Source organism: Sarcophilus harrisii, chromosome 2 (assembly GCF_902635505.1).
Source record: "Sarcophilus harrisii chromosome 2, mSarHar1.11, whole genome shotgun sequence".
Taxonomy (NCBI): Eukaryota; Metazoa; Chordata; class Mammalia; order Dasyuromorphia; family Dasyuridae; genus Sarcophilus; species Sarcophilus harrisii.
Window position 1 is genome coordinate 107,342,565 of NC_045427.1, and position 22,458 is coordinate 107,365,022.

A 22,458-nucleotide genomic window follows, 5' to 3' on the forward strand; every position below is an offset into this window, starting at 1 on the left:
GTGATCCTATCAAGCCATTTAATCTCTGTTTTCCACAGTTTCCTCATCTGTAAAATATACATAATAATAGCCCCTACCTTCCAGAGTTGTTGAGAGGATCAAATGGGATAATAATAGGAAAATGCTTAGTACAGTGCCTAGTACATAGTAATTACTACATAAATGTTAACTATGATTATATAATGTATAGATAAATATATCATATCTTGCACATGTATAACCTATATCTGTTTACAGTCTCAAGGGGAGGGTAGAGGAAGGAATAGAATTTGGAACTCAAAACTGTAAAAATAAATGTTAAAGATTATTTTAACATGTAATGAGGGAAAAAATAAAATACATTATATATCATATCCAGTATATAACATAGTATGTTTGTATATATGCATACACAATATATTGCATATATGAAACACAGTCTCTTTTTTTAAACTCAGAAAATAAAGTATTTTATCTGGCATACTTAGTTTTGTCATAACATGCTACAGCACTGTAGCATTCCTAAAACTTACCTATAGGCAGGTGTATAGCACCTGTTTGGTTATATAATTTTTTATTCATAAGCCCATGCTTTCTTGCTGGACCTCAGCCAGTCAGAATTATACATACAAACACATATCACGCTGAAGTAAAAAAATTTTTAATATGCATTAAGATGAATAATAAAAAATAAATAAAGAGTAAACAATCCTCTCTTCAATCTTTATGGAGAAAAGGATTCAAATCCAGCTTATCACTGCCCCGGATTGGTAAATTAATATGGCATTCTATCTTAGGAAAACAGTAAAAGCTCTGTTAGCAACACACCCATCAGATGAAGATAAAAAGCTCTGGGTCTCAATACTTGGGATGTTGTCATCTCTCAAACTAGACTGGGGAGTCTCTAGGATTCTGAAGTCAAGATCTGAAAGCCAATACCTGTTACCATAGAAGGACCAAAGCTCCAAGGGGCTGCCTAAGCAATGCCTTATTGAAGTCTAAAGCTACCCCTGGCAGGAGAGAAGGGTGCACCCCAAGGTTTGTCAGCCTCATTAATAGGAGGCTGCACGGTATCCCCGCTGCCATTTCTTCTCCTAATCTTGCTCTCTCTAAAATCCCCAGATGTTATTCACCCGTCTCTAGCACTAGAATGATTACCTGGATGACCTCATTCCCTGCGGAAATCTCATAGAGAAATCTGGGGGATGAATGTTTGCCCTAAGAAAACACAGTATCTTCCCAGGCTTCAACATGAGTTACACCTCAGGATGAAATCAGGAAATACTGCATTGCTCTTCACACCAGATGTTTAAACAAACTGTATAACTTTCTGAACCACCATATTTCAAAATAGTTAAGTATTTTAAAAGCAAAGAATCCCAGACTACCATCCATCACATTTCTAATAAGCCACCTGGTAAATACAATAAAAGAATGAAAAAATATAATTTGTTCCCCAATAAATAGTCTGTTATTGTACCACAAAGGTCTATTTTGATATCTTAAAGTGGCACAATGATTACTCTTTGTTCTCAAAGGTTATGTCACAGAAATTCAAGCTCTGCCAGCTCCTCCCATACTGGAAAGGCTTCAAACATGGTGGTGGCAAAAAAAGGAAAAAAAAAACTACTTCCTTTTCAAGAACTAGCCTGAAAAAATACAGAGAGGCTCATTAATAGTAGGCCAAGCATTTAGTGATTAATGCTTCAGTCGTGGCAACCCATGAAACCAAGAAAAATTCAAATTAATTCTCAGGCCTGTGCAATTCATTTTGATTCTGCAATAATGCTGGCAGAGAAACAGGAAAAGAGGCTGAAGGTGCTACCAATCACAGAATTCATGTACTATTTACCTTTCCTTCTCTATTGTTCTCTTAATGTGAGATTCTTGTCCAATGGTCAACACATAAGTCATAACACTACAGGAACTGAACCATATCAATTTTGACATTATTATTACAAATGAAACCAAAAAACCATAACTTTTTTTAAGTTGCCAATATATAGAAGGATGGTCTACAGGTTCTCCGAGGAGTGATAAATTAATGTGTTAGAAGAATTCATTTTATTATTTGTCCAAAGGCTTTCTTCCTTATTTGTTCATCCCATTTGTCTTTGCACAGAAAAAAAAATGCACTCGCAAGTCTTGGCAAAAAAAAAAAACCCTCAATGAAAATAATTGTACATGTAAACATTTATAACAGGGGATAAAGAGGTCACAAAATCTATGAAGAAACTGATAAGATTTTCCAAATCAGATCAATATATTATGATACTCAGTGATTTCAATGTAAAGGCCATTGTGACATATGTGAGGCCAGAAAAAAAATGCATCTTGTCAGAAAATATAGTTCTGGAGTAAGAAACAAGACAGATCAAAGATTTGCAGATAACATAGAAGCCTTTCATATTAGAAGTTATTCATGATTCTACTCTTTGAATGAAGTCAGATGCTGTCTTGTCAAAGCAGAAATAAAAATTAATTTAAATGTAATGTTCCCATCCCACTGAAGATGACTAAAAAATTGGAATAAAAATTGTAAATGGATACCTGCAGGACAAGATAAAATCCTCAGTATAATTTGATCCATTGACCAAAAGGGTAGGAGATCTCTGACTCTCTCTGTCTCTGTCTCTCTCTGTCTCTGTCTCTCTCTGTCTTTCTCTCTCTCTCTCTCTCTCTCTCTCTCTCTCTCTCTCTCTCTCTCTATCTTTTTGTATTCTCCCCTCCAAATAGTTGGGGGTGGGGAGGAAGGGAAGGAAGGATATGAGAACTGAAACCCTTATTGTATTTTATTGTTCATGTTAAATATTTTCCAATTACATTTTAGTCTGGTTTGGGCAGCACTCCAGAGGATTGACCTCACATAATACACCATATGTTTGACACCTCTGCTCTAAGACATTGTGATGTCTGATTTATGGGTGTCAGAGACAAAGGGTATCAACTACAGCTGAGAGAGAGGCTATAAAGTTTGCAAGATTCACAAGAAGAAAAATCTGCAGATTATATTTGTGCTTGAAGGCATTCCGTAGTATGGAATTAGGACCTCAGAGCAACAGTGGAGATTTTAATGATTCACATTTTATAGTTGACCCAATGCAGACAGAACCCATGAATCTAGACCAATATCTAGAACTAAGGAGCAATCCTAGAAGGGATAAGGGTTAATAAATGAACTGGAATAGCTTTCTGAGACAATTCCCTTGGGAATTATTTTATTCCTCAGCAAAAGATTGGAAAAGAAAAGCTATGGACTTAGATATAGGTTATGGAAGAGGAAAACCATCCATAGGAAGGTGGGACCCATAAGGAAGGTATAACTAACTTTGCTTCCCAACTTTTCACCTTCTACCCATTTACTACTAAAAACATCTCTGCTAGTAAATATCAAGTCAAAATGAGGAAAAGTTTATGATGTGTAATTAAAACAATTCCAAGCTATTCTATTTATGAAAGTAATTGACTTTAAAAATAAGGAATAGATAAAGGAAAGAACAACAATACTAATGATAACAGTTTTATAGGCATTGGCTTTCATACTCCAACTCATCTGTGACATGATTGTCCTTTGCTTCAAAGAGGGTCTTGGGTTCATTGAATAGTGTGGACAACTTTCTGAAGGCAACCCAGCCCACTGTCCCTCCTAATATTCAATTCTGGGCTTAATTCATTATCTAGAGCTTGATGCAGCTAATACAGAGTCATCTGAAAGTGGAGGACTATGCCATCATGTACTATTGTGGAGAGAGCATGAATTCATAATACCTTGAGAAATTCATCATTTAATTTGCTTGGGTCTAAATTCTTTCACCTGTAAACTTAGAGGAGATGAAATAAGTGGCAGCTGGGGTCCCTCCCAGATTTCTATCTCTGATCCTGTGATCTATAAGAAATCTCTGGTACATTTGGATATCTCCATAAAAGTGGAAAACATTTTTAGTAAGCATATATTTTGACTGTCAAATTTCTCTGCTAAGTCAATCAAGTATCTATTGACTAAAGCAGATTTTAGACTCTTGGTTTCCACATTATAGCAAATGATTCATATTACTTAAATTGTTATAACCAGTGGAAATGTTCTTTTATCCAACCATTTCTTATTTTGGTAGTTAAAAATGTATTTAAATAAATAACATTAAAGGTAATTTAATTGTACACCATATGTTTCTCTCACATCTTTCTTTTAGTTTCAAATCAATTTTCATCTTTAGTGGCTTGGTGGTCTTACCATTTTCAGTTGGATGATTGAATCATGATTTTTACATCAGTAATAGGAAATTTTCTGTCTTCTAAGAAAAGAATTAATTTTGCTTTCCATGACATTATTCAGTTCCTACTATATGCAGTGTCTCCAATTCTTTTATCAGAAAAGTTTTCATGATTTGAGGCTTACATATTTTCTTCAAATTTTGGGCATCTCTCATTCCTTACTCTTTAACGATAATTTCCAACATAGAAATACATTCATATGTATAAAGCCATACATACATCCATATTTATCTCTCTGTAGATGCTATCCTCACCCATGTTCACCTTAAAGTATGAGTCAATTTAATTTGCACAGCATTATTGAGTTCCTTATAGAATTTCTCTACTTTCTCTACTCTTTATCCTTTGCAATAAATAATGGCACAGAAACTGCAATTATTTTTATGGTTGCATGTTTGCAAATCATAAGTCTGACAATATGAGATGACTAACTATCCCAAGAAACATGTCTTATCATCTCTGGATGAATAATAAAACAAACTCTGCCAACTCTTTAATTTGCCTTTCTGTAAGGAGGTCATTCTTCTCTAGAAATGTCATCCCTCCATTTAGCTGCAACTTCCTTTTGTCTTCTGGTTTCATTTATGGTGAGAATGTCAAAATGAATATAAGTCAGATTATTAGACAAGGATCTCAGAGAACTAGTACTTAAGCGCATGCATCTAGACAGTCTCAAAACTTTGTGATTATTAGCATCCTCTGGCCCCATTTCCTATACTGTCCCCAGCACTGAAAAAGCAGCAAGAAATAAAGAAGTTTGACTTATATAAATCATTTTTTAATTTTTAAAATATTTTTAAGTTTATAATTTAAACAAAATAACTCTCTAGTCTGCAAGCATATGAATCAATTCAGTTAAATATTTATTAAAATTTTTCTTTGGGGAGAGAGGGAACATAGATTAAAGCTAGGTTTTACTTACATGCACACATACATACATATAAACATAAACATCTATTTTGTACCAGGCATTCTCAGTATTGGGACTACAAAAACAAACTAAAATATGCTCTGCTCTCAAGGAGCTTTATATTTGAAGGATAATAGGATTATTGACTTAGAGTTGGAAGATCTAAACGGCCATCATTTCATAGGCAAGAAAAAGAAGGGCCATTCAAGAATGCAAATTAAAGAACAAACAGACCAAAGGTGACAAAGACCTCTTGCTGCACCTGCCTGATCATTTGATCTCCAAACTCAGGCTGCTCTGGGCCAGCAGGTGAGACTTCCATCTCTACCGACACAAGGCAATGGGATTAGGTTATACAGGGCTTTGAACACCTGAAGATTTTATATTTGATTTTGGAGATGAGAGGTAGCCACAGGAGTTTATTGAATGGGGGGAATAACATTGCTGGATCTGTACTTTAGGAAAATTCTGCCTGTCTCCCACTCTGATCCACTGTGGCAGCTGAATGAATGGAATAGACCTACAAGGATATTGCAATAGGCCAAGTTAAGGTGACAAGATCCACCTGCCATCCAGTTTGAGATGTCTGAAAGGCAGTTGGAAATGTGAAACTGGAGATAAGCAGAGAGGTTAAAGCAGGATAGGTAACTTAGAGAATCATCAGCTTAGAGAAGGTAATTAAATCCATAGGAGCTGATGAGATCACCAAAGGAAGTAAGAGAAGTCAAGGATAGAACCTTCTGGGACACCTGGGGTTAGAGGGCATGTTCTGGATGCAGAATCAGCAGAGGAGACTGAGAAGGAGAGTGGATGATATCTGAAAAACCCAGAGAGAAGAGCATCTATAGGAGAAGGTGATTAATAGTTTCAAAAAATGCAGAAAAATCAAGAAAGAAGATTTTAAAAAGCCTTTGGCTTTGACAATTAAGAGATAATTAATAGTTTTGGAGAGAGTACAATCTGAAAGCCAGGTTGTAAGGAGTCAAGAAGAAAGTGAGAAGAGAGAAAATGAAGGCATACTATTGTAGTTGACCTTCTCGGGGAGTTTAGCCTCAAAAGGCAGAGGAGATACAGGATGACAATTAGCAGGAATGTTGAAATCCTCTTGTGAGGGCAAGAGTTGAGGAGAGAAAAAATGTGAATCAGGCATCAAGCTCATTAAGGAAGGGGGGAGACCTGTGGGTTGGTAAACAGCAATTAGGATTTTTATTGGTGATAGATATAGATTGTATGGAGAACTCACTGAATGATAGAAGTAGGGAATGTGGCAATGGGGAAAAAGAAGTATCCCAATTCCTCCCACCTCAATCAGTGAGCAAAGAATGAGTAAATGTGCAGCCAGTATTAGAAAGGATGACCAGGGAGGCTTTGTTATTGCCTATAAAACAGATAGTACAGAGGGCAAAGTGGAAGGCATGAGTAATGTTTGTTTGGAACTTGATGGGGGAATTACGGAGAATGGGAATAAGGAACTGAAAAGTGGGCAATGAGGAATGGGATTTGGATGATGACCTACAGGGGTTTCAGAATCACTGGAATATATAGGGCATGACCAGGTTTGAATATGTTTATCATTTAGTGCAGGGAAAGGGAATGTCTGGTCCCAGCATAAGGCCCACAAAATCATTTTCTAAGGCAACCTCAGATAATAATGAGCTAGCTGAAAGCTAAGTACAAGAATCTCCCATTCTTGAGTTCTGTAAAATGATGATTTTATATGGCCCATAAATGATGTTATAAATATCTAAATGGCCCTTGGCAGAAAAAAGGTTCCCTCCCTCCTCCTCTGCACTCCCACCATTTACTGGAAAGTGCAGCTTTTCTTCCGAAGGATATTGAAAATGGGGTGGGGGTGTACAGTCAGTTGGGAGCCCTCATCACTTTACCTCTTCCATCTAAAGGCTAAAGATTAGGCTACAGAAGCAACAGGAGATAAAAGACCTGCTCTCCACCAACTCTCCTCCTCTTCCTCTTCCTTCAGGGGACCAATGGTTCAGAAAATGGAAGACATGAGATAAGAAGCTATCTCCTTCTTCCTATGAGGTGGGGGGCCTTCAGTTTTAAATTTAAAGACTTTTGTGGTACCCTGCAAAAGTAACATTACATTTTCATTAAGTCTGTTATCTAGTTCTTATTAGGCCCAGTGCCAGTTTTATTTATATAGTCATATAACTTTTATACACAGGAATCAATGTTCGTTTTCATGACTGGATCCCAATCATATAAACTAAGACAAAAGCTTTTACTGGAAGAAGATACCTAAAATTCAATATTTATGTATTTTGTGGCCTGTATGATGACTTAATTTAGCCATCTGTAATCCAATCCAAGACCTGATGTATGATAAGAGCTATCATTTTATAGACCTGAAAACTAAAATCCCCCCAAAGCTACAACCCTGCTTCATATTTAAAAAGCAAATACTAAAAGAGTTAAGAGAAGAAGGCCCATTTCCAAAGCTGATGTAAATGAGTTCTCCTGTGCCTTGAACTTTAGTGTGTTTCTAATTGAAGAAAATGATTACTCTCCTTCTTCCTCTCGCTGCCTCTTAAATATGAAACACATGTGAGTAGGACTATAGTAGTTCCAGGAACTCAGGGCTTGGAAATGGTTGCAATCTGTACACAGAGTCCTAGGGCAGTGGGAAGTACATCAATGTGGAAGCATGCTGAGAGTTTGCTTTACTATTTTGTTTTTGAAAGGTAATTTGGTGTGGTAGAAAAAAGCATTGTGGCTTTGGCATCCAAGGCCTGGGAAAGAAAGAATCCTGGGTCTGCTATTTATTACCTGACAAATGATTTCATCTTTTGGGGGACTCGGTTTCTTTATGTGTAAAAGGAGGAAAGATGGGATAGATTGGAGTTCTTTCAAGCTCTAAATGCTCTGAATTACCTGAATTAAAATAGAACATAATGATAGCTAACATTTACATAGACCCCTTCTCTGTATCAGATATAAGTGCCTTATAATTGTTATCTCATTTGATCTTCACAACAACCTGGAGGTAGAGGCTATTGTAATGCCCATTTTATAGATAAAGAAAATGAGGCAAACTGAGGTTAACTGATTTGCCCAAAGTTACCTAGTTAGAATTTGAGATCAGATTCAGACTCAAGTTGGCCTGGCCCAGTATTCTAACCACTGTACCATTTCACTTCTTCATGTATCAGTGATGATGTTATGGTCAAAATACGTCTCTTTATTTCCTTACCTTGTAAGAAAATTTATTTTTCCTGCTTTATGCTTTTTTATGCTTTTTCCTGGACCTACATGATCCCATAACATGAGGTGGTTTCTAGCATGAAGGTGATCTTTAGCCCAAGGATCTTGATGAGAAAAGTCTTTGTAGAGTTTGCTGAATTAGTCCAAGAAAGCAGCTGGTCTTCCCACCATACATGACTGGAAAGCCATCCCACCAAAGACCCAGCAACCATTGCATGGTTGTTTCCTTCCTCAGTCCCTTGCTCCTTTGTAGTCTTACCCCTTGGGAGTTTATTTTAGATCCTGATTCATGTTTTTTTATATGTTCAACTATTCTGTGATTTAAAAAAATCTATTGTTTTATACATTACTGGCTTATTGATTTTTCTGTGAAATCCCCTCTATCTTCACATAACTGTGAAGCAGGACTAGGGTAGTGTCAGAGATAAAAAGGGAACTATTTAATTAATAATAAGAGCATAAGAAAGGATCTTCTTATGAACTAGAATCTCTCAAATAAATACATTAAAATAAAATACAAAGCTCAAAAGTTTTTTGGGTTTTTTTTGTATGGAAGAAGGCAATATGGGTAGTAGCTGCTAATATACTCACTGTATTCTCAGTTTTTGCTTCAGTGTTTTTCTTGGTTATAAGGGAAGGAGGAGGGTGTTGGAGTTTAAGGGGAAATGATAAATGGGATGATAACAAAAAGACAGCAGTAAAACTTTTTTTAAGAGAAAAAGGATCTAGGTAAGAGGATAGGATTTCTAGTGGGAGAAGGAAATGAAGAGAAAAAAAAATTTTTCTCTCTTTTCAGCTGAAGTTCTCGAGCTTGGCCTCCTTAAAAAGTTATCCTATGCCAAAAAGGAGGGGAAAAAAAAAATATATATATATATATATACTAATATATCTTGCCGTGAAGGACTCTCTTTCCTCTTTTTGAAACATAGAAACTAGTGGGAAAATGGGGCTCAGCCACATTCTGCTTCTGAATGCTGATTTCATGATTCTGGGAAACTAAACAGTTCAGGGCTCCATGGAGTCTTGTTGACAGTCTAAAATAGGAAATTCTGAACATTTACCAGACATTTTGTAAATCTGTTTGGAATTTTCAGAACATACCCATCATATTTTCATTTTGGGGAATTTTGTCAGTAAATTGGAGTCTTGAGAATTAATCTACTGAACTTAAGTAAAGTGGTTTTTCAAAAATACAGCTGTGGAAAAAATATTGTTAAAAACCATCTCATAAGAAAACTAGGAGAAAGTTTCTCTGAGGAAAGCCTCATTTCTCAGATATACAGGAAACCAAATCAAGTGTATAAAAATGCGAGCCATTCCCCAGTTAATAAAATGGTCAAATGGTATGAACAGGTAGTTTTCAGAAGAAGAAATCAAAGCTATCAATAAAAAATATTCTAAATAGCTACAGCTAATTACATTGCAACATTCCCCATTGTGGTTTTAATACGTCACAGGTTGGCATAAAAAAAAACTAAATGGGAATTTGGAAGGAGTTTTGCAAAAGCCGTATAAAGGCCAGCAAGTGACACAAGAGTCTATGACCAAATACTTAATCCAAATTTTACAATGTTATTGTAAATATCCCATAAAAGAAAAAATTCAGATCATCTTTTGTATGAAGGGGGGGCCCAAAATTTTTTTTAGATTTTCCAAATCATGGGGAATGGGAATGGGAATGGGGGGAAGGGGCATAACTCCTCATCATGTGAAAGGAATAGCTGTATTGATTAAAGAAATGTAAAAGAAAACAACTCTTAGAAACTACCTCATTCCTGTGAGATTGGATAATATGACACAAAAGGAAACTAGCAAATGCTGGAGGAGATATGGAAAAATTAATTACTGCATTATTGGTAGATTTGCAAACTGGTCCAACCATTCTGCAGAATGATCTATGCTCAAAGGGCTATAAAATGGTGCATACACTTTGACTCAGCAATACCCCTACTAGGTCTATATGCCAAAGAAATTGAAGGAAAAGCAAAAGGACCTTTATGTAGGTCCTTTTATATATATTTTATTTACATTTTATATATATCATTTATATATATTTATATATTTTATATAAATATTAAATCAGTTCTTTTTGTGGGGGCAAAGACCTGGAAAGCAAGAGGTTGCCCATCAACTAGGGAATGGTTGAACAAGCTGAAGTATATAATTGCAACTGAATACTATCATACTATAAGAAATGATGAGCAGGATGGTTTGAGAAAAAAATATCTAAAGCCCTATATGAACTGATGCAAAGTAAGGTGAGCAAAATTAGGAAAATACACAGAAACAATATCATAACAATGATCAACTATGAAAAACTTGGCTGCTCTGATCAATACAATGCAATTCCAAGGACTCGATGAAAAATTCTATTTACTTCCATAGAGAACTGATGAACTCTATATGCAAACTGAAGTATAATTTTTTTCAACTTTATTTTTCTGGGATTTTTTTTGTATTGTGGCTAGTATGGAAATATGTACTGCATGATTTCACATGTATAATTAATATCATATTGTTTGACTTCTCAATGAATGGAGGAGTGGCTGGAGGGAGGGAGAAAATTTGGAACTCAAAAGAAATTTTAATGAATGTTAAAAATAAATACAAACAAAAACATCTGCTGAATCAAACACGCAGATGAAATTACTGGGTCAAATATACAAGACAAACATTAGGGGAGAGAGACCAAATGTTTTGTTCTAGATTAGTGACAACAACAATACCTTGTATTTGTATAGTACTTTATAATTTTTGAAAGCCTTTTGATATATGAGCCTCATCTGAGTTTCACAATGATTTTGTGAATTAGGCAGGGTAGATATTATTTTTACTATTTTACAAATGAGGAAACTGAGTTCTGGAAAAATGAATCCATTTTCCCAAAATTAATAATAATAATAGCTAATATTTATATGGTGCCAAACATTCTGCTAAGTGTTTAGCAGTTAGCTTCATATCAACCTTGGAAGATACTATTATTATTCTTGTTTTACAGATGAAGAAACTGAGGCAGAGTTCAGTGACTTGTCCAGGATCACAAAGCTAGAACTTACTGACTCCAGCACTCTGCCCACTATGCCATCTCACTCACCCCATACTGAAACTACAGACCTCCTGATTAGTGATCTTTTCAAAATATCATTGCCCATACCAACAGTCCATACGCCCAGTGGAACCCAAAAATTATCAGGTCTCCTGACTTTCATTTTATAAATGAGAAAACTAGGACAGAAATGTGACTAGAATCTAGTTTTCAGAACCATGTTTTACGTAATATGTGATGGATTCAGTTCAATTCAACAAACATCCATGATAGAAAAGGACATATATATATAAATATTTACAATACTCTTTGCCATAGTAAAGAACTGGAAACAAGGTGGATGTCTATCAATCAAAAAATAGCTGAACAAATTGCGTAAATGAAAATTATTAGGCACCAGGTGCCAGGCACTGTATTAGGCACTGAAAATACAAAAACAGAAATGAAACAGTCGCTAAGTTACATTCTGCTGAAGTCTGCCAGGTAATCCAGGCAAAGCTCCAGGGCTTCCCTGTGTAGCTCCAGCTCTTTATGAGCCAACATTCCTGAGAATTCTTAGGAAACTAGAAGGTCTGTTTTGTTTTTGAACCAGCATTCAGGCTTTGCTTCAAGGCAGGTACTATAATCTTAGCTGAGACAGCAAAAAAAAAAAAAGAACCAATTCCCAGGATTTCAATAACTCTCTCCAAAAGAATGTTGTCAACTTCAGCTAGCAAATCCCCCAGATCACCAGGCACAGTGAGGAAAAAAGTCATATCCAGCTATGGTGAATTCTTAATGACTCTTTATATGAGCCAGAAAATTATAGGGTTTGACTAAAAGGAGAGCCCATTAATGGTCTGGTCCTTCTCTGATACTTTTCTCAATCTCAGAGGAGATTACCTTGGGTTCTCAAGGCCTATGGCAGGGAGTACATCGTCAGACAGGTTCAACCATGCAAGAGAAATTTCAAGTACATTCCCCAAACAAATTATGTATGCTTTTCAAGGGTCAGACTTGTACAGTCTATATAGGGAAACTCATTACGGAGAAACTAATCACATAGTGATGAATTCTTTAGCCAGGACCACTCGTGAAATGAAGAACATTATAAAATAGGCTCCAGACCTATATGGTGCCCTTCTATGTACACATTAATTCTGATAGAATGGGATAAAGGGGCTAGAGGTTGCTAAAATCACATCATTTTAGACATCTATGTATAGGAATTTTCTTAAACAACTAGATAGTGGAGTATAAAGTACTAAATTAGAGTTTCCCCCCCTTTTCACCCATGGAATTTTTATATAACCTTGAGTATATAGGTATATAAAATAAGTATCAAACATTTATTGATAATAAATCATATGCAAATTTATTTTAAAACAATTCTTTGGTACACATATAATTTTATCATTTATTAAAGATAGCAAATTTTGCAAACTAATGAAATGGATGTGCTAGTTTATTTTTACAAAAAGAATCAAATCTTGGTGGAATAACGGATACTGCAGGATACAGAGCTTTCAGAAATCTTATACTATTGTCAATTTTTTTGCAATCTCTACATTCTGTTACATGACCCCATGTGGGGTCTCAATCCACAGTTTAATAAGTTTTGACTTAAACAACAAAAAACGATTTCAGCAGATTTCATAAGCTGGAGATGGTGGAGATAACAGCTAAAAATCAAGGCCACATACATCATCCAGGGCTACAAAAAATAGCAGGAGATCATCACAAGAAGATATCACTGGAAGTCCTGGGAATATAAGCAGCCTTCTGTATCAATCCACCTTGAACATTATGGGTGTCCATGCTTCCCACTGATGCTGTTTGTGATAGAGGGAACCCAAATTTATGGGAGACAGCTTTAATTGCTGTTTTTCTTACTGTGAAGCTTCATTAAATGATTTGGCTTTGAGCTAATTGTTTCTTCTCACTGTTTATTGAAAACTAAGCACATCATTGAGGGCTTGTGGCCTATATAATTTTAGGAGCTCAGCCCACAAAATGTTTTGAACCCCTGGGGGGACTCAACCTCCAACTATAAGTTTAGGGAATCCCCTAAAGGGTACATGATACCTGTAAACATTCACTTAACTTTTACTATTCTAAAGTGTAAGAACTCTAGTCAATTACCAGACAGATATACCACTAGAGGAAGTGAAATATCTTGATGTTCTTACTATAAATGAAAACAGCAGGCAGAAAGAAAGTACTGATAAATGGTAGAATTATCTATCAGTTTTTCTAGGAGAAGAGAAAAAAAAGTAATTGGTAGACTAATTAGTCTTTCTGGGTTTTCTGAAAGCAACCCTCTCATCATTTCTTTTTTTTTTTTTTTTTTTTAGCTTTTTTTATAGCTTTTTATTTAGAAGTTATATGCATGGGTAATTTTTATAGCATTGACAATTGCCAAACCTTTTGTTCCAATTTTTCCTCTCCTTCCCCTCCCCCCCTCCCCCAGATGGCAGGTTGACCAATACATGTTAAATATGTTAAAGTATAAATTAAATACAAAATAAGTATACATGTCCAAACAATTATTTTGCTGTACAAAAAGAATCAGACTCTGAAATAGTGTACAATTAGCCTGTGAAGAAAATCAAAAATGCAGGTGGACAAAAATAGAGGGATTGGGAATTCAATGTAATGGTTTTTAGTCATCTCCCAGAGTTCTTTCACTGGTTGTAGCTGGTTCAATTCATTCCTGCTCTATTGGAACTGATTTAGTTCATCTCATTGCTGAAGATGGCCAGGTTCATCAGAATTGATCATCATATAGTGTTGTTGTTGAAGTATATAATGATCTCCTGGTTCTGCTCATTTCACTCCCTCTCATCATTTCTTATAGCACAATAGTATTCCATAACAATCATATATTCCAACTTGTCCAGTCATTCCCCATTTGATGAATACCTCCCTGATTTCCAATCCTTTGCCACCACAAAAAGAGATGCTCTAAATATCTTTTGTATATATAGTTTTTGTACCAAAAAAAAAAAAAACAGTTTTGTACAAACAGTTTTATAGTCTTTTGGGCCTAGCTCCAAGTTGCCAATTCACTACTCCCCAAATATTTCATTTATTCATTCCTTTCAGCATTTGTCATTTCTGATATGGGCGAGGTGATACTTCAGGGTTATTTTAATTTGCATCTCTCTCTAATCAATAGTGGTTTAGAGCATTTTTATATAGCTATAGATCACTTTGATTTCTTCTTCTGAAAACTACCTGTTCATATCCTTTGACCATTTATTATCTGGGGAAGGGCTCTGTCTACGTAGACTCTTAACTTCTCTAAAAATGCTAAAAAGTTTTGGGAGTCACATGTATCATCTTCCTATATAGGACTATATATAGTTTAACTTTATTGAGACAATTTTGATCACTCTCTCATGTTTAGCTTGTTATACTTCTCTTGGATTTTGAATGTCAAATTTTTTATTTAGCACTGGTCTTTTTATCAGGAATGCTTGAAAGTCCTGTATTTAAATAAATATCCATTTTCCATCTGAAGGATTTTACTGCTTTTCGGGGTTAATTATTCTTGCTATCTGAATTGGTTTTTTCTGGCTGCTTGCAATGTTTTCTCTTTGGGGACTCTGGAATTTGTAATTATTTTAGAATTCTTATTTGAACTCAGAAATATTCCTGAGAATTTTCATTTTGGTATCTCAGGAGGTCATCTGTGGATTCTTTCAATTTCTATTTTACCATCTGGATCTAAGACATGCAGTTTTTCTTGAAATAGGATATCTGGACTTTTTTTAGGTTCTTTTTAGGTAGTCCAATAATTCTATTTTTATTTCTGCTCAATCTATTTTCCATGTCAGTTGCTTTTCTTTGAGATATTGCACATTTTCTTCTATTTTTTCATTCTTTTGGACTTTATTTTGTTGTTTCTTGATGTCTCAGGTTTATTAGCTTCCACTTTCCCAATTCTAATTTTTAAGGAATTATTTTCTTCAGTGAACTTTTTAAACTCTTCTATTTTGCCAATTCTGCTATTTTCAAAATTGATAATATTCTAACAGGAAATTACTCTTTACTGGTGTAATATGGTAGGTTTCATTTCCTGGAAGGCCTACAAGTAGAGACTGGGCAACTAATCAATCAGTAATCATTTAAGTGCCTAGTATGCACCAGGTGACATGGGGCTATGGTTAGCACTGGGAATATAAAGAAAAGCCAAAGATCAGTCCCTGCCTGTTCACAATATAATGGAGAAAACAAGTAAATAATTATATACAAATAAATTATATGTATAACAAATAGAAATTAATCAAAAGAAGGGAGGTGTTGGAATTAAAAGGGATTTGGAAAGACTTCCTGTAGATGAGATTATATTTGGTACTTGAAAGAAATCAAGGAATCTAGCAGGCAAAGACAAGGAGGAAGAGGATTCCAGGCAATGGGAATTACCAGAGAAAATGCCTACAGCCCAGAGATGGAGACTCTTGTTCTTGAAACATTAAGGAGGCCAGTATCACTGGATCAAAGAGTATGTGACAGAGAGCAGGGTATAGGAAAAATAGAAAGGAGGAAGGGGCTAAGTTATGAAGGAATTTGAATGCCAAGCAGAGGATCTTCTTGAAGTAACAGGAAGCAACTAGAGTTTATTGAGTTGGGGATGACATGATAAGATTTTCACTTAAGGACATTCACTTTGGTGACTGAATGAAAGAAGAATTGAAGTGGGAAGAGATTCAAAGGAAGCAAGCCTGTCCCTACTCCAATCTATCATCCATCCATCTGGCTATGTTAGAAAAGAGAAGGGGGTGTTTTTTATCACTTGTCAGACATGTTTTACTGGAGATTCCTTTGGTTTATGGGGTTGGGCTGTACCCTGAGCATCAATCCCACTTTACTAATTGCCTATTAGGTATTTAAAAATAGATTTCCCAAAAATATCTCAAACTTAACCCATCCAAAACAGACTTTATTATCTTTTTCCTAAAAACCCCTCTTCTTCCCTATTTCTATCAAAGGCACTGCCATTTTCTTAGGTTCATAACCTAAAAATTATTTGTGATTCCTCTCTTTCTTTCTCCTTTCTTATTCAATCAGGTACCAAATCTTGATATTTCTATCTCTTTTCTTCAATAGTATTTTTTCCAAGTGTATGTAATGACAGTTTTCAACATTCATTTTATAAGATTTGTAATTCTCCATCCCCCCTCTTCAAGTTAGCAAACAATTTAAGTTATACATGTATAATCATACTATTTCTGTCTCTATAATATCTCTCACACCTGACTCTTTTCTCTATTTGCCTAGCTATTGCCTTTCACCATCTCTTCCTAGATAATTAAAATAATTTCCTACTTGTTCTCTCTGCCTCATCTCTGTCCACTCTTATCCATCTCCATGTTACTGCTGAACTGATTTTCCTTAAGTGCAGATCTAACCTTCTCAGTAAACTCCAATAGCTCCCTATGACTTTAGAATCAAATATAAACTCCTTTTCAGTTTTAAATCCCTTTACCACTTTGCCACAATCTCTCTTTCCAACTACATTGCATATTACTCTCTCACAGAGAATCTAGTTGCCAAAATTGTCCTCTCTATTCCTGACACATAGCACCCCTTTTCCAGTTTCTATGCTTTTGGCCTGCTGTTCCCCATGTCAGCGATATACTACTCCCCCACGTCAGCTTTATAGAATCCCTCTCTTCCTTTAAAATTCAATTCAAACATCATCTTCTAGATATCCTAATCCTGTCCCAAGTGCTAGTACCCTCTCTCTCAAACTACCTTGTATCTAACTACTTTCTATTTATTTTTATTACTTTTATCTGCTTTCTCTAGTCAGCTCTCAGCATCAGAGCTCAACTCCAAAAAGCTCAGCTCCCCACATACACTGCAGAATCTGTCTTTCTCTAGTCATCTCAACTATGTGTACCTCTATTTTGCATTTCCATCAGCTTGTCTTCTGATGTTTCAGCCTCTTTCCTTAGTTCTACCTTGTAATTCCAGTCCTCCCTGATTATTTTTTCAGGTCTATTGATTTGTTTTCTGTTTTGCCTTCTGACTTCTAAGTCTCCACCTTTGTAAACAGAAGTTTACACTTCTTTCTTATATAAGAAAGAGTTTACACTCTATAGAAAGGAACAAATGTGTATTTATACAAATAAAGGCAGACAGGGAATGGAGGGGATGTGATACTACTGGTAAACCCCTACAGCAGTCCCTAGCCATTCTCTTCCTTTCACCCCCCCTAATCCCCACATATACAGAATAGTTAATATAATTATAAGCAGATCATCCACAACATAACTACCTCCCCTCCTCCTCCAGGTCAAGCAGAGATTGTGGGCTAGAAATGGGAAGCAGTCATGGAATCAAGTAAAGAGATTCCTCCATCAATAGGCATTGCTGGTTACCCTGAGATAAGCTAGCTGAGGCTATGCTTGAGTCAGTTTGTTCTGACAAAAGTAGGCCATACTTTCCAGGAGCTGAACAAATGTAGCCTAAGAGTTCATGGTTCATTAAAGCAGCATTCACTACTCAGCAGCAACATGAGAAAATATAATACCTAATTATAGTATGAATCATCCTGCAGGACATGAAGTACCTACCTACTAGCTCAGAAGGTGAACCTTAGACCAGCTGTTAGGTCACTTTCTTCTCCCCTGTAGGCTGGCTCCTTGTTTCATTACCCATGCACATTGTTCTACCAGCAGGGTTGGTCCTACAAAGGACAGGACCTGGAGCCATCATTCTGATTCGCCTTACTCTAGAGACATCTGTATCTGAGACATTTGATTTAACTTGAAAACCTGGCAAAACAGACCCTAATCGGATTTTAATTAAGTAAATTTCACTAAATGGATTAGAAGCAATAAAATAATATACATCTTATATATGAAAACCAACACATTTCTTTATTCACCTAACAGATGTAATGCACACAAACAAAATTAATTCTATAACCATCCTAAGGAAAAGATTTTCTCCTAACTCCTCAACTTTTTATTTTTAAATCATAAAAACTACAAGAACTGCAACATTTTATCTTCAAATAAAAACTATATAAACATAAGTAAATAAAAATTGTGATGGAGAGAAAAACTAGATGAACAACTTTCCCAAAAATTCAAGCAATGTCATCTTCTCTTTGTTATTGTGACCCAGAAACAATTCAATTAATTTTCTCCATCAATGGGGCTCAGCAACCAGTGCCAAAATACTGCAGGGACAATTATGATGTTAATGGAACTTGGTTAATTATGTGTATAACTGCTGTCACATGATAACAAATAATCAAATAGAATTTTAATAACATATAAGGTCTCGTAATTACAAGTTTGAGTAAGTTTATTTTAATAGCAATCTCATGTCGTTTGGCCCAGAATTTTTGAAAACCATAGTTTCTTAGGCTTTGAAGGTTTCTTTCAGTTAGAAAGTTGACAAGTATAAAATATATGTGTGTGTGTAGACATATATACAAATATATAATACACACATATATATGAACGTGTAATTAATAGAGTACTGGTCTCATATTCAGGAAAATTTGGATTTGCAGCCTGCCTTCTGGTTTATCCTTCATTCTAGGCAAATTACCATGAAAGTCTCTACCTTCTAGGTTTGTTATAAGAAATAAGACAATATATGTAAGATACTTTGCAAACTTTTACATGGTATATAAAGGTTAGCTGTTCCCATTATTTTATGGAAAGCAAAGTAATTTTTGTGAATGAGATACACTGTTAAAATTTTCCTTTCTTAGTTTCTAGGCTTTTCTTAAGGTTTCCCCGTGAGATAAGAAAATGGGGCCTGCATACATTAGTGAATCAGGATAATTAACAGGTCTTGAGGGAAGGAAATATACCTGGAGAAAAGAGATCTCCCATCAGAATTATTAAATGTAATTCCGTGTAAAAGTTAATATATTTTACTTAATTATTGGGAAAGAAGGGTATGAAGGTTGGCCTTGAGTTTATTGGAGTTTTGTATGCTGTGCCAAAATGAAATGTCAGTTTTGTAAAAGGTCGAGGTTAAAGAGTTTTTAGAATCTAAGTTCACTAGTCAAGAGGTTAGGCAGAAAATGTCAAGATCAATAAGTCCAAAGTGTGTGTATAAGAGGGAGAGAAGAGAAGGAGAATTAAATGGACTAAGATCAGAAAAGCACCGCACAGGAAGTAGCAAAAAGTACTAGTAATTGTGACTTAGTCTCAGTTTGACATTTAAAAAAAAAAGCATGATAACTATATGTCCTTAAATTCTCCACATGAAAACTAAAATGTCTTTATTATGGTTAATTTGCATTTCTAGTCTATGTAAAAGTATAGGACAAATTTTTCTATTTGTCTTAGGGGTCTAAGATTTTATATGTCTGTATATATATATATATGTATACATATATACATACACTCATACATATAATGTGTGGGTTGTTCATATGTGTATATATGTGTTTATGTGTGTATGTGTGTATATGTACATAAATATAGTCTCTGGGTCAGAAATTTCATCTTAGAAAAATGGTAACTATTCTATAGACTTTCCACTTTAATTCTCTTAAAGCTGAGCTATAAAGCAAGGAATGATTTTTTTTAACAATTACCAAAAATCTCTAAAGGTTCAGAATTCTTCATTTTTAAATTCTTAAATCTCATCTGTTCTCCCTCTCTCATCATATTGATGAGTAAGTGAAAGAAAAAAATTGAGATAATACCAAGTCATTGACAAGGTCACTGTCTCTATTCTCAGTTTAACCATTTCCTGACTCTATCAGCCTAAAAGGGTTTTTGCTCCACATGCATATCTACTTGGAGTATTTAATCATACTCCAAAAAATAAGTTTCTACTTACTACCCCTGGAATAAAATTCAAATTTGTTTGGGTTTCAGCCAAATTTGCCTCCTTTCTGATCCCTGTGTAACAGATATAATCTCCCAATTCCTTATCCATGCCTAGAATGAATTTCCCCTTCATTTCCGCCTTTTAAAATTCTTCACTGCCTTCAAAGATCAACTTAAGTCCCATTTTCTAAATGAGGACTCTTCTGATCCTCCAATATATTGATGCCTTCTCTGTAATTAATTTGTATCTACTTTGTATATCATTTACATTTACTTTTCTTATCCCCAACAGAATATAAGTTCCTCAAAGGCAGAAACCAATTCATCTATTATTTGTGATTTTCAACTTATGGTAGAGTATCTGACTATTGATTATTGAATCTTGGATACCTGGAGTAGATTCTTTCCAGCACCTATTGAAGTTGCTCCCTTCTCAATTCAAATTCCACTTTTTCAAACAGAAAAAAGAAAAACCCAGGGATTGATACACAAGTTTTATACTATGAATAGAACCATAAAATCTCAACTTTGGAGGGTACCGATAAGATTTTGATAATACAGTCCAATCCTGAGCAAGCATCTCTCTACAATATATCCAATCAATGGTTTTCCAGCCTTTGATAGGAGACCTCCAGTGAAAAAAGAATCCATTTTTTCCCAAGTTAACCTTGTGGTTAGCTTTAATTGTTAAGAAGTTTCTCTAAGTTTCTTCTAACCTAAATTTATCTCTCCAAAACTTCCACCCACTGTTCCTAGTTCTACCATCTGGTATCAAGCAGAATAAATCTAATCTTTCTTCCAAATTATTTCCCTTCAGATATTTGAAGAAAGCTATCAGGTCTCCCCTAAGATTTTTCTTCTCCAAACTAAATATACCCAGTTCCATGAAGTGGTCATCATTTGGCATAATTTCAGAACCCTCTACTATACTGGTGACTTGCCTCTGAAAACTTTCCAGTTTATCAGAGACCTTCCTAAAATGTGGTCTAGAATTGAATAAAATGATTCAAATATGGTCTAACTAGGGCAGAGAACAAAGGGATTATCATCTTCCTAATACTACTGAATTCTACACTTTTCTTAATGATCACTTTAGACTTTTGGATCATCACATCACCATGTTGGCTTCTATTTAATTTCCAATCCATTAAAATTCCCAGTTCGTTTCAAATCAACTATTGTCTAGCCCCCTGTGCTCAAAAAGTTGATATCTTGAATCCAAATATAAAACTTTACATTTAGTCAATGTTATATTATTAAATTTGATTCAAAGTAGTCTAAGGCAACTGAATTTTTTTGTATCACATTTCTATCATGCAAAGTGTTAACCTATCTCTTCCAATTTCCTGTCATTTGCAAATGTTAATAGTCAATAAATTATCAATAAACAATTATTAAATGTCTACTAAGTGCTAAGTACTGGGATTAAGTGCTGGGAACACAAATAAGAAAAAGAAAGGTAGTTCCTGCCTTCCAAATGCTTACAATCCAAGAGGGGAAAACAACATAGAAAAAGAAATATTTGATAAGCATTCCATCCACCTCTTTACCAAGACATTTATAAAAAGGTTGAACACCACAAAGTAAATCCCAGATCTCTAAGATTCCCTAGATTCCCCCAAACTGACTCTCAGGTTCAGTCATTTAACCAGTTCTGAATGCACTTTCTTCTAGCCCACATCACTGAATCTTGTCAACAAAAATAGCATGCTCTGCACTCACACTTACTATAATGCCTGGCACAGAGTAGGTTTTTAATAAATGTTTATTGTTGACTCCTGAAATATAGGTAAATTATATCTACAGCATTTGACTAGACAGAGAAAAAAGGAAAAGCAAGAGGAAGTCTGACTTTTACAGGAAGGAAGGAAGAAAGGAAAGAAAGAAGGAAAGGAGAAAAGAAGGAAAGAAGGAAGTCTGATTTAATCTGTTCTCTTAAATGGAGAGTTGATCTACAGAACAATCAATTGACATAGTCTTTTCCAGGAACACTTGTATTGTTCTGATTACTGAGAGAAAGAGCTGGAAAGTCAGGAGTGAAGGGAAGGAAAAAGAGAAAGAAAGGAGTAAAGGTATAAAAGATATAATCATACTGGCAGAGTAGGTATTAAGATGACAGGATAGCTGCCTGAAAAATATATGATAGGTGCTCTGGAAATTGGTTTGCACTCACTTCCTCAGCAGTCAAATAGCTTACCCAGGGAACTTTTTGACTCAGCCTGAAATGCTTTTCTAGA